The following is a 13,516-nucleotide window of genomic DNA, read 5'->3' on the forward strand; positions in this document are numbered from 1 at the left end:
GGTCGAAGAATTGGAAACAAGATACATCGAGTAGAAGAATTCAAATGCAGATTCTTTGTTCATGTGAATTAAAAGGGACTGTATTCAGGCTCTAGAAAGTAAAAAGAACAAGATTCTGTGCCGTTGATGCCTATAGAGCTTTTAGTTTTAACTTAGTGGCAGAATGATGAGGAGTCCCCTGAAGAGGGTAAAAATACTGTGACCTGATGCATCACAGGAGATGTAGAGATACCCAATTTTATTTGTGCCAGATGATCCAGCAGTACTGCAAGCTAAGGTGTTGAAAAAGCAGGAAATGGTGACAGGAAGGCAGGAAACTAAATGCAGATAGTCCCATAAACTAGATAATATTGGTCAAGGAATTTTAAGGCAATTTAAAGATTAACTAACTCTTTTTCCAGCAAAAATGCACAACTTTAAAAGGAATTCCCTCAGAATAAATGTCATGAGATAGTATTAAAAATGCTTGAACTGACTAAAAATTGCACTGAGCTTTGCTCCCCTCAGAAGAATTAGCAAATATGGAAAATAACTTTATGAAGCATGTAGGGGGTGACAGCCAACAGTGGCTAAAACAAAACAAGTGATGTAGACACATCAAAAAATATAAAAAGAGTCTGTCAGGAAAAGAAAACAGTGACAGGTGAGGACTTGTCCTGAATAAGAGGTACTATAGAATCAGGAACAAAATAGATAAATGGTAATTTTTCCTAGTGCTAAAGATTGACACTGGGTGTTGCAAGATTCTCTATGACAATGTCCAAGTTGGTAACTATAAAAATATTGTGGAAAAATAAATTCTTAACAAAACTGTAAAATTTGCAGTCCTCAGTGTGAAAACCCAAAAACCCACCCCAAAACAAAACCAAAACCCCAAGTCCTTTTCTGTAAGTCACAGGAACACTAAGGTATAGAAGGAGCGCTCAGAGAAAGCAAGACCATAGGAGAAAAGGCTGCATTCCTCTAAGAAGATGTATTCACAGTGCAGCAGCATAGAGAAAGCCATGCCTGGACTTTACACTGGGGAATTTAGGAGACCCATCTCAAACTTAAGGGCAGGGCAGAAGAGGTTAGAGAACCAGGGGATAAAACAGGCAAGACATGATGGGGAGCAGGTGGCCTCTGCCCAGGAGTTCTAAGGGAACTCAGGTGTTGCAAAGCTCAAGTACTAACTAGAGCATGTAGCCCTTCCCTTGCTAACCGGGTGAGGAAGGCAACTACCTAAGTGAGCCTCTTGCGTTGTCGGTGCTGGGCAAGTCAGTAATACCCGTCCTACAGAGCAGAATCTCTAGGCACATATATAAATATGATTTATTGAGGAAGATAACACAGCTTTTGTGGTAGGGTCTGTGATTCTTTGGTGATGTTAACATACTTGTGGACAAGGCATATCTTGTGTTTAAGGGTTACCACCAGGATTTCCAGGGGCAATGAGGCTCCTAGACGAAGCTGCATTTAAAAAAAAAAAAAAAAAAGCACCTTTATGTAATAAGAAGCAAGAGGAATTAATCAAAAAATGGCTAAATGACAGGAAACAGAAATAAAAGGTCAGTTTTCATAGAAGAGGGAGATCACAAGAGGAGTCTGCAGGGACCTGTGCTGTGACTTGTGCTGCTTAATGTATTCATAAATGATCTGGAAAAAGAGAGGGAGCAGTGAGATATCACAGATTGCTAATGATACTAAGCTATTCAGGTAAAGGAAAGTTAGAGGACAAATTGCGATGCAGTTAAAGGGCTGACTGAAAAAAATGAAGAAAGACCTTACAAGACTGAGTGACTGGATAATAAAACAGCAGATAAAATTTGATGTAGTTGTGTAAAGTAGTGCACATGGGGGAAAAATTATATATACAGAGATGGGCTGTCAGCTGGTTTTCCACTCACACACAAGATCTTTGGGTTCTGATGAATATTTCTATGAAAACACCAGCAAAATATTCACTTTTATTCAGAAAAAAGAAATCAATTATTTGGAGTTATTAAGAGTGAAACAGAGAACAGAACAGAGAACATTGTAGCACAGCCGCCCTGGTATCAATCCATAGTTCTCTGTATATTGAGTAGTATGGACAGTTCTTTACATCTCGCAAAAGGACATAATAGAACTGGAACTGACTCATAGAGGTTTGACAAGGATAACCAAAGAAACAGTGTGGTTCTGCATGGGGTATGCCTACGGGCTCTTAACTGTGAAACACAGATGACTGAGGTGAGATACAAAAGAAGTTTACAAAATCACCAGTGGCAGAGAAAAGATGGAGATGGAGACATTCTTACTGTCTGTTTCCAGTATGAGAGCTAAGAATATTAATGAAGCTGGGATGAAGCAAGTCCAAAACAAAACAAAAAAAATGGGTTCTCTGTATCATTTTAAGTTGTGGAACGCTTTCCTGCAAGACACTGTAAAGTGCTGCAAGATAAAACCATCCAAACAAAATAACAGAAGAAAACTTAGTTAAATATAGAGACTGTTAAATAAGAAAACATCACTCACGGTCCAGAATACAGAAGCCTCCAAACCACCATTTGCTGGACACTGGGAGTGCCTGGGGACTACACACTTACCTTGTTCATAAGCTCTTCCTCAGGCATCCTCTGTCAGCTGCTGCTGGAAACCCAATACTGAAAACCAGATACAGAACTAGAGTTTTAAGTTCCTAGTATAGCAGTTCTTCATGCAAATACTATAGAAGAGATTAAGAGCCCATGAGTTTTACCATTATGACATGATTCAGAGTCATGAAAGGTTAGGAGAAAGACCGGTGACTTCAGGAAGAAAAAAATCTTAATCCATATAGCTGGAAAATACTGTCAAAACCAGTTAGGCAGTGAAGTAGGTCACCCGTGTGTAAAAACCTAACACCAGCCCTCTGCAGGGGCAGGCATGCTGGTGTCTGAGGGTTCTGCTGGTGATCACTGGGACAGCTGCTAGCTACAAAAGTGTATCACTGAGCAGAGGGAGAGAATTAGCTTAGAAAGCAAGATAAAAAAATAGAGCACATGGTGGAGGAAAGGCTATCTTCTTGTAGAAGAGGCCACCCTGAAAATCCTTCTCCAAAAAGAAGAGGAAAATCTCCATGAATTGTCCTAAATATTTTGGGTTTTCTTTAGGTGGACACTGCCACTGTTAGAACAGATGAGTGCAAATGTGGGAGGTAGTAATGCAGGAAGGAGCATGACCTTCAGATGCAAGGAAGAAAATGTACTTTCCTTCCTGTGTATACTCAGAACTTCTTTTAGATGTATGGTGGAACATTGCATAATACAACAGTGCAGCCTGAAGTAACATTTTTCTTCAGTTGCATAAAGGTAACCTGAAAACAGACTGTATAGAAGATGCCCATCTTACCTCAGCTGTTCGCACATTCACCAGATGATAATGCTTGCTGGACTGAACTGTGTTAGCTGAGGTTGTAGCTGAGTACCCTTTTTAATTTCCCTTTTTCATAATTTGAAAAAAGTCCTTTTGCACTGGAGCTTTGTTTCAACTTGAGAGTTACTGGGAAGCTTTAGCCAAATCTGTTACTATTTACTTAGAGAGCATGAAGGGAAATACATTTTCCAGTAAGTCTTTGGATGAAATGTCCATAAGCATGATGCAAAAGATGAAATGTGACTTGTGGGGCCATTAAGGAGAAGAAAAAAAATCTTGTCTCAAGAAAATCAAATTATTATTTTGATGCTGCAGTTACTCAAAACTGAAACATCTTTGTCGATGGAGTAAAAGCCACTGTTCTTTCTAGGTGAGCTATAGCTGAAATTGTTTATAGTGCTATGTGCAGGTCAAGCAGCTGTAGTTCTGATTACTCTCATCATAAAGTTACCCTACACCCTTAGCAATGGCCTGAAAGGATTACTTGGTTCTAACTGTTCATGAACTCGCCTCCTGCCATTGAGGTTTCTGCTTTAGGTGACCTGCCATTTCTGGGATGGTAGGTCCAAGCCCCCGTGTCTCTCCTGGCCAAGCAGGGGACTGGAAAGGGATGGTATTCAGACGATGAGGCAGTTAGGGAGGGCTGATGGAGCCATCAGTAGTATGTAAGGTCTAGACCTTCACTGTGATCTGTGTCCCATGGGTCTGTGGCAGACAAGAAACCTTGACTAGGAATATGATTCATTTACAAAAAGCTTGATTTTATTAATTTTATTTAAAGTAATGTGTTTATTCTCCCTATTAACCATAAAATGAAATGTGTAAAAGAAGATGTACTTTGGGAGTCATGTCAAAACCATAAGGTGCTTCCATTGGCTCTGAAGCAGCGGTGACTTGACACTTTTTCTCTCAGAACTAACTGTGGCAAAGCCACTGACAGAATTTCCCCATACAATGGGAAGTTGTTGTAGAAAGCCATGCTTTCGTAGTTTATGATACTCTGCTGGGAAAAAGAAAAACAAATGCTTGGAAAACATCCCAAATTCAGAAGTAACTCTTACACATATATTTTTTTCTTCTGTGGAACGCATACAGTGACTGGTCTGTTGCCTGTAAAAAATTGTATATGGTTGTCTCTTTGTCTAAGAAGTAGATGATGCTTAGGGCCATCTGGGGTTTGGGTAAAAATTAATTATACAGAGCTGGAATATTGACTATAATTTATTATACACTGATTTCATTGCCCTGAAAAGCAACATGAAAAAAACAACAAAAAGGTCTTTCTTGTGAACATCTAAGCTAGAAATATTTTTCTGCTGTTTTCAGCCTTTTAAACTTAGGTTTGATTTGCAGTTGTTTATAAATTTCCCAAACCCTTTCCAAAATAACCCCAACTTCTCCTTATTCTTTCCCCTTTATTAAAAAGAAAGAAAGAAAGAAATCAGCCTGAAGCAACACCCAGGACAGAAAACTTCTTCCAAGTAGTTGCAGCTTGGCAAACTTATAAACAATGGAAAACAAACAAACAAGGATTAGTTGGATGCTTGCCTCAGCCTGAATGTTCTAGACACACAAAAAAAACCCCAACAACCCCAAACTGCCCCCAAAACCCATCCAGGAAGGTTTCAGCTGTTTCTCAGGATGAAGTTAAGAAGAAATAAGTTAGTTTAAAGTTCTGTAAAATCCTTAGACTTTTAGCTGGAAACTCAGTCTTCTAGAAGCAGGTCTTAGTAATCAATGTGGGCACTGCCCTAGTGTCAGAGTTTGTCTGTTCCTTTTGGATTGACCCCAGATCTAGTATTAGGAGTGCTCCAGGCTCTGACCGCCAGGCACACAAGCACAGTGCATTCCATATGCGCAGAGTATGGCTCTGCATCCCACGTACAAGGCAGTCTGGGCTCAGTGACTCCATACCGTGTGCATTAATCGTTTATATTCGATGTCATGCTTATTGAACAGTCTTTGGGACCTATTTGAAACTGGGACTTGGTTCTTTCCCCAGGGCCTAAGAAGACTCCACCCTTCTTATTATCCTCCCCAAGCAAGATTACGAATGTCTGAAGAATCACAGTTGCTTATATACAGTAGAAACTTTGCTAAATTCCCCAAAGTTCCTGCTTCTCTAGTTAATACAGCAACAGTCTAACTGAAGTGTTTTGCTCTGTCATATGTTGGCATCCGAATTCTGGGCACCTGTGCCTCCAGTGGGGAGAGCATCTCTTCTGTCATGTCATCATCACTGCTGCCAAGGTCCAGAGGAACCAAACATCTCACTGAAAGTGAGAGGACGAGGAGGAGCTTTACTGTGGGTGAGGGGACAGGTACAAATGGGAGAAAAATACATCTCTAGAGTGTAGGAGATGGAGTCAGGTGGTACAGACAGTTCTGGTCTCAGCAAAAGTCTGTAAGACTTGGCTTGGGCCTCAGGCTTTCAGAAGATGGTGCTCCTGCCATGCTTTCTTGGGGTAATGCTATCAGCCCTTGCTTTACATCTTAGACACGTCCTGTGGCATTCTGTAGTATTAGGACTCTGCCTAATTCAATAAAAAGTTAGTGACTTCCCATAGCACAACACAAATATGACATCTTATTTCACCTAGCTGAGCATTTGATCAGGGTAGCTGGCTTTTCAATCTACTGAGGACGTACGTGCTCTGCTCAGTGGCTACTGGCATTAACCTAGCAATTAAGAGTAGTATCTAGAGTAGTTAAGTACCAGGAAGGGAGAGTTAGTAATTATAAACAGAAGAGCTAAGTAACACAGTGTTCTGTACTCTTGTTCCACCTAGGAGAGAAAACTGTACACTCTATCCATTTCAGTGATAAAGTATCTGTGTAAATTTGAGAACTGTTTTTTAATTAGTCTTCCATATATATAGTTGGCACTGTTTAATTTGTATTTTATTAAATGAATATACTCTAGTTTTTCAAATAATGTATTAATTCAGATTTCTAGGTGTTAAATATGGGATTTACATTTGATACTACACACTTAGAATAAACTTAAAAAGTCAGAGTACATGTGTTACAATAATTATTACATTTTTTATATACTACTACAGATGGATCTTGGCCACAGCAAAGATAGGGTTGTGTTAAAAAAGCCAGCTTAAAAACTAACAGATTTGGGATTTTCTCTGAAGTTAGTGGGATTTTGATACAAGCATTCACAGTTTAGTTTTAAGGCACTTTGAATTTTCTATGTGCTTTTCATTTAACTTTGTTACAATTTTTAACTGGAAGTCCTCAAAATTGTGGTCTGCCTGAAATTTGACTACAGCAGTCCAGTGTCACATACCTGAGGTAGTATCTTAAAAAACCTCCTCTGTCAATACGTACAAAATTCAGTTGAGGCTTGTTGTGAAAAGACCCACTGTGACATACTGTGGAATAATTGCTGGAGATGACTTAGAAATTAAACTTCTGTCCACCTTTTAAGAAAAGGTACAGCACTGAAGAACCTTCCAGGGGGGAGTGTGGCTGATGTGCAAGGAACCCACCCCACAAAAGTTCCCTAGGCAACCTTAGAGGTTGGCAACATCAGGAGAGCTTGGTGTGTTGACCCTGAGAGAAACTACATGGATGGTGGAGCGGTGTGGAGGTACCACAGCCAGGCTCTGGACTGTGTGGGAACCTGGTAGTGCTATGGTACTGGTGAGGTGCATAGTTGCTACCTGGAGCCAGGCCTGAGCCAGCAGTTCCTCATTTTCTGTCAAGATCATGTCCTTCGGGTAAACTTTGCTTGTTATAATCTCATTTTAATACCAAAACACACCACCATCTCCAAAGCTACCCACCTCCAAGGTGAGACCACTCCTCACTGAGCATGCACTCTTCCTTTCTTCTAGCCTATGCCTTTAAGCACACAGTGAGGAAAATTTACTCCAATCACAACAAAGGTGTGTATGACTAAAGTCACTCAAGCTCCACCTGGTAGGTAAAAATACTGTAAAAATGGCATAAGAACTAAGGGATGTTAGGGAAGAAACCATCACAAACAAATTGGGAATCATAGAATAGTCTGGGTTGGAAGGGACCCCAAGGATCATAGAGCTCCAACCCCCCTGCCACAGGCAGGGACACCAACCTCCAGGCCTCGATCTACACAGGTTGCCCAGGGCCCCATCCGACCTGGCCTTGAACACCTCCAGGGATGGGGCATCCACCACCTCTCTGGGCAGCCTGTTCCAGCACCTCACCACTCTCTCTGTAAAAAACTTCCCCCTAATATCTAATTTAAACCTTCCATCCTTTAGCTTTAGTCCACCCCCCCTTGTCCTGCGATTGTCTACCCTTTTAAAAAGTTGATTCCCCTCCTGTTTGTATGTTCCCTTCAGGTACTGGAAGGCTGCAGTGAGGTCCCCCCGCAGCCTTCTCCTCTCCAGGCTGAACAAGCCCAGTTCCCTCAGCCTCTCTTTGTAGGGCAGGTGCTCCAGCCCTCTAATCATCTTCGTGGCCTCCTCTGAACCCTCTCCAACAGTTCTATACTGCCACAAACCATGGCTGACTCAGGGACCAGTCAATGGGCTGAGCCTCTCTTTTCCCCGCACAGGGATGCCTTGGGTGAGATTCGAACACTGAGTGCTTTCCAGGAAACTTAGAACTCTCTATATAGAATTGCTTTAAGCTGTTATGTCACTCGAGTAGTTTTCTGTTGGTTTACGTTGCTGTAGTACTTGCAGGTGCTTTTGTAGACAGTGTGTCATCACCGGCAAGCCAAAAGAACCGGCGCTCAATTCTTGCCTCACTGAACTGCACCACTCATTGATCTAGCCGTGAGAGTTCTCACTGATTGTGACCAAACTCCTTAAGCCTGGCAGTGTCAGTCCACTGAACACCACCAGACCAAAAGTGTATTAGGTTATTTGTGCACCTGTAATCATCATAGTTCAATACATTGATAACGACTGGACTTATAGGGTAAAAATCGGGCATCGCTCAGGATCTAAGCCCAGCTACAGACAGCACACACTGGAACGCAACGGGGTTTATTTTCTGCCAAATTCCTTTACCATTTAATGTAACACATGTAAGTTGGAAGGGAAAGGGAAAAAAAAGGGTTTGAAGTAATTCTTCAGCTTTTGTTTTTCATAACTGAGTTTTATATACCGAGAGATAAACTTTATGTGCTGTGAGCATAACTGTTATGTGCTCTGCTTATAAACTCGATGATGTGTGCACTCATGAGCATGATAGTCTGTGCATTCATAAACTTGATGGGCCCTGCACATAAAAATATTAGCTATCTGGAGTTATGTTAATTTTATTCTCCAGAAGGGAAAGAATTTATGGGCAATGCACTTAACAGAGAACAGAGAAGTGGGTTTGTGCAGCCACTGGCACGGTGAGTTTCATGCACAGCTGCTGCTGAATGAAATCTTTTGCATCTCAACAGGCTTGCCATCTTTACCCAGGCCATTCCACACTTTAAAAGATGACAGGTTTCTTGTGAATGACAGATTTCTTGTGAAATGGTTTAAAATACTACTTATGAAATATCACCAATGCAAATGCACAAGACCCAGCAACAAATGAAACAGCAGCAGAAGTCGCTTTTCTTGTACTCTCACAACCAGGTTTCACAGCACTTACACAAAAACCACACCTCATCTTCAGTTACACCACCAATGTTTGCCAGTATTCCATCATCCCCAATAGAAACCACTTTTTTCCATACAACATGGAAACTACCCTCCTTCTACAATTAGTACCAGTACAGATAAAGGTGAGCTGAAGGAGGTCTGTACTATGTACATACACGTAACAGAAGTAATGTCATTGGCAGCAGTTGTGGTCAAAGTAAAACATAGTTCAACATGCTTAGCATCTTGAAAGCCAAACCACCACCCTTTAAGAGCCAAAATGCAGATTTAGAGATTTGTATTTAAACTAGATTTAAGGCTTCATTCAGAAATGACACTGATAACTCTGACAACGCTTGACCACAAGTTTAGGCACTGTTGTAGTCATGACTGTGGGTGTGTAAACATACCCTATGCAAAGTAGTGTGGCTGCAGGAGTTGCAGGCAGCTGTAGCACACCAGTGTGCTAGCTTGTATTGCTGTAGATCTACTCAATGTACAAGGCCTGGAATTGACCTTAATAAAACACATCACAGCCATGCTCCTGCAGCGGGAAAACCATTAATAGAGAACAGTCCAACTATCTATTCTGTAGTGCCTATAGGCCAGTTCTTGCCCAGCAAGTGTTGTCAAAATACAAGCATCTGGCTCGGCTCGGGATTTCCTGAACTGACTTGGAGCTGGTTCAAACCATTTTTTGCAAAGGTCCTTTCACAAACATATCTGTGCTATTCATTTATTCAAATGAACAATCAGACCTCCTGACTGCAGCTGAGGAAGAAAAAGGGCACATTATCCCACATTCTTTTGGGGGTGTTGGACCCCTTGCAAGCTTTTGTCATTTCCTGAGACCTGACAGCCATCATTTCTCCAACCATATTTTTTAACTTGTCCTGGCAGTTCAGTGGGCAGTTAAGAGCCCCAGTGCCAGGAAATTTGGGGTGGAAGCTGCTAGTGCTAACACCAGGAGATAGATAGCCCTGTAGCATCTTTAAAAAGAGTGGGGATGGAGAACTTTATGGTCCATCAGCGTCAAGCCAGCCTAACTCATTGCAAACCACCTGGTGACCTTCTGGACTCATCCCCCCTATTATATCTCCGAATGGAACTGGGATCTGACGTAACGGGAGTGAGCGTGGGACTGGCTGACACACCGGCATCAAGCTGTTTGTATGACATTATTCTTCCCACGCTGCTTTCAGATTTACGTCCCCACGTGTGCTTCCCCCCCTCCCCAGGTGCCCGTGGCATTCTGCCCTTCCAGGACTGAGACAGCCCGGGGAGCACGCAGGAGGAATACCTAAGAGATATCCTCGCACCAGCAGAAAACCCTGCCCAGCAGCTGATGTGCTATTTTAGTAACTCCGTTCTGGCAGGACTACCCCTGTGGGACCTGACACCGCGGGCCCCAGCGGCAGTGGTCACACCAGCTTGGGCAGGGCTGTTCTCAGCGTAAGGTCAGCACCCAGCTTGCCTGTCTTGGCAGTTCCCTTGCAAAGGTGAAACCACAGGCCCCTAAAAAGCGTGCCCTATAAAACAGGAGTGCTGGCCCACATGGCAATTAGCCTACATGAGTGGTGCTGCAGGAGGGTAATGTACACACAGCTGATTTGTTTTACATGCCTGTTGGAAAGAAACCCTCAGTCCATATCTCATAATAGCTTTTTAACTCCTAGTAATGATTGGCCCCCTCACGATTTGACAGGCCTGTTTTGGGCAAAGATCTTGAATAAAAGAGGTTCAAAGAAGTGGTGTGGAAATTGGCCGAGGATTGATTCTGGTTAATTAGTTAACTGTTTCTCGCTCTGTGGAAAGCTGAACTGTTAATGCTTCTGTTTGATCAGCTAACTGGCCGAGCTGCACACGTGTAACCCCAAGTAAGACACAGTTCACAGTCCCCTTTGCTCAACAGATAGTGCAGGGTCACATGCTGGAGCTTTGGAGTAGTTCAGCGTCTGAGATACACAGGGAATCTGAAAACCTCAAATAATACATTGTACTGGGGCGAGATAAGAGGATCCAGGAGGAAAAAGGGATAGACAACCAAGCCGTCTTGCTTCTACTGCTCAAAGAATGATGTCCTATTATGATGAAACTTATTGAGAAATTTAGTTTAAAACTTGCCACAATTTCTTTTTCTTAGGTCGCTGGAGGTTTTTCAGTGGTGTAGGCTCCCAGCAGAACAGAATTCTAAGAACCTCCTGGAACATGTTTGTTGTTGTGATACTGCAAATATCACATGTTGCAATGTCATAGACAGTATCCCTCCAAAGGGAGTGCAAGCAGCTTTCTCCTGACAAGAAGAACAAAGTTTTCATTTTAGCCAGCAAAGACACACGTTCTGCTGCACAGCTACAGAGTAAGGACACTGCATTTCGTATCACTGGATAAGCTTCAAAAGAAGCTGCCAATGAAGGACCTAATTTTAACAGTAGCTGAGGACAGTTTCTGACTTCCAGGAATTCCCACAGAGAAGCAAAAGCTTTGTAGTGAATGAGTGTACGTAGATCCAACTCAGCTATGTTACAATCAGCAGAACCAAACAACAAATTTTCCATGAGACATGAGTTGCGTTGTGCCAGTCCTTTTGGCTGTAGTGAAACCTTATCATTAAATTACCATAACATCTTTTTCATCTTCCCAAACACAGGAAAATAAGATCTCTTTTCAAGTTGGAAACTCAGGACATAGAGGACTTCCAGGAGGGGAAATATGTGACATAGTAGCACTTGATTTTGCAAAATTTGTAAAGAATCACAATTTTTTACAATGCCCAATTTTAACAGGAAATTGTTCTGCACTCCTCCAATGGAGTGATTTCAGGAGAACTTCATGATACAATTTTTAAGTTCATGTTTTCCCTAAAATAAGTAACAGAGCTTCTTTCCTAGGGGCTTTCCCCCACAGAACTCCACAGTTCTGGGGAAGGACTCTGAAATTGGAGTGAGGAACTTGTCATACCTACAAGTGTGATCTTGAACCTGCCTCTTTATAGAGTGAGAACTCCATGGCATACACGACTGCCATTCAAGAGAATATCAGGGAAAACTCGGGGAGTTGCACGTTTTTTTTTGTAGCAAGCCTCATCCGGCAGCAACAGCAGCAAATTCCAGGACCTTCTGGTCCAGAGGCGTGCCAACCTACACAATATGCAGTGCTGGCTGTCAATCCAAACCCTGTACTATCAAAGCTGGGCTCTGATGATGACTCAAAAGCATAGCTATCTACATTCGAATAGATTACCATGGCAACCTCTCTGGCCTAAAAAGAGATGGACCACATTAGTTACTTAGCAGCACCTTTTTGACAGGCGAAACACAAGCTGCTCACTCCAGATGATGGTTTGATTTAGAATTAAGTCTGTCTGAGAGCTGGCATGGCGTTCTCTGAAGTGTTAATGATGTAACCCAGAGAGAAGAACTTCTTTTGGGACTTCAGATCGTGGCCCAGCACCAAAGGGATCGAGTTATAAAATGGTTTTGCCTAAGAAACAAGTGAACAGAACAGTTGACATTGTAATCTTTTTTCCTGTCTTACCAAGAAATCCTTTCTGAAGATCTTCTACGCTGTGTCTTTTGGCCTGAGAAGGCCACTCTTGCAGAGGATGTGTAGGATACTGAGGATTATTTGAATTGCTACTGGCACAACAAATCTTCCAGGTTGAAAAATCTATTCAAAGTGCAAACATTAAGCCCCGGAAAGGTCAGAGTGCCCATGACTGCTGCGAAAGAAGCCTGGAGTTCAGACTGTCTGGAGTTCACATGCTCCAAAGGAAACACTGCTTGGCTACATTGGCTACATATTTTTTAGGCTTTGGATCACAGAATGAAGACTTCCAGAATGTCTGGACCCCTCTACTCAATGTAGCAAGGTTGAAAAGGGAGAAACAAGGATGTATTACCCACAGCCTCACTCCACTATCAGGCAATGGTGTGGCTGAAACAACAAAATGCCTATCTGTAGTCTGTAGCAGGAGATGGAGCTAAACTGATAAGCAATGTACCTTCCACAGACTTGGGAAGTACTTAGCTCCTTAATTAGGAAGAGCCTTCATGCCCAAAAGGGTTGAGATGGTGTTACTGATATAACCTGTGCTCTGAAGGCCACGGATTTCAGTCAATGACTGGCAGATCGCTGGCTTGAAAAACTAAAATGCTGTTTGAAAATACTGGTTATGTGAGTAGACTTTCCTAACTCCAGAGTTACGAAGTCCCAGTAATCTCTGACAGGATGTGAGGAAGGTTCTGAAATTACCTATGCTGAAATGCTTCCAACATCTGGGAACCCGCGTGAGTAAATCTGGCATCATATGCAGACCTGTATGACAAAATGAGCAGAACCAGCCACTGCAGATGCAGGTGCTACTTTCAGCACACCAATAGTCCATCCTCTTCCATACTCTCTTGCCCGGTAGCTTTCACTACCACTATTTTACAGAAGACAACTATGAACTACACAGACCTAATGAGTAATTAATTTTTAATTCTTTTCTGGGTAGAAGACTCAAAGGGTGAAAGTAACATTAGATAATTTTCATCTTTTCCCTCTGATCGATTGAT

This window comes from Gallinula chloropus, assembly GCF_964237585.1.
Source record: "Gallinula chloropus genome assembly, chromosome: 1".
Lineage (NCBI taxonomy): Eukaryota > Metazoa > Chordata > Aves > Gruiformes > Rallidae > Gallinula > Gallinula chloropus.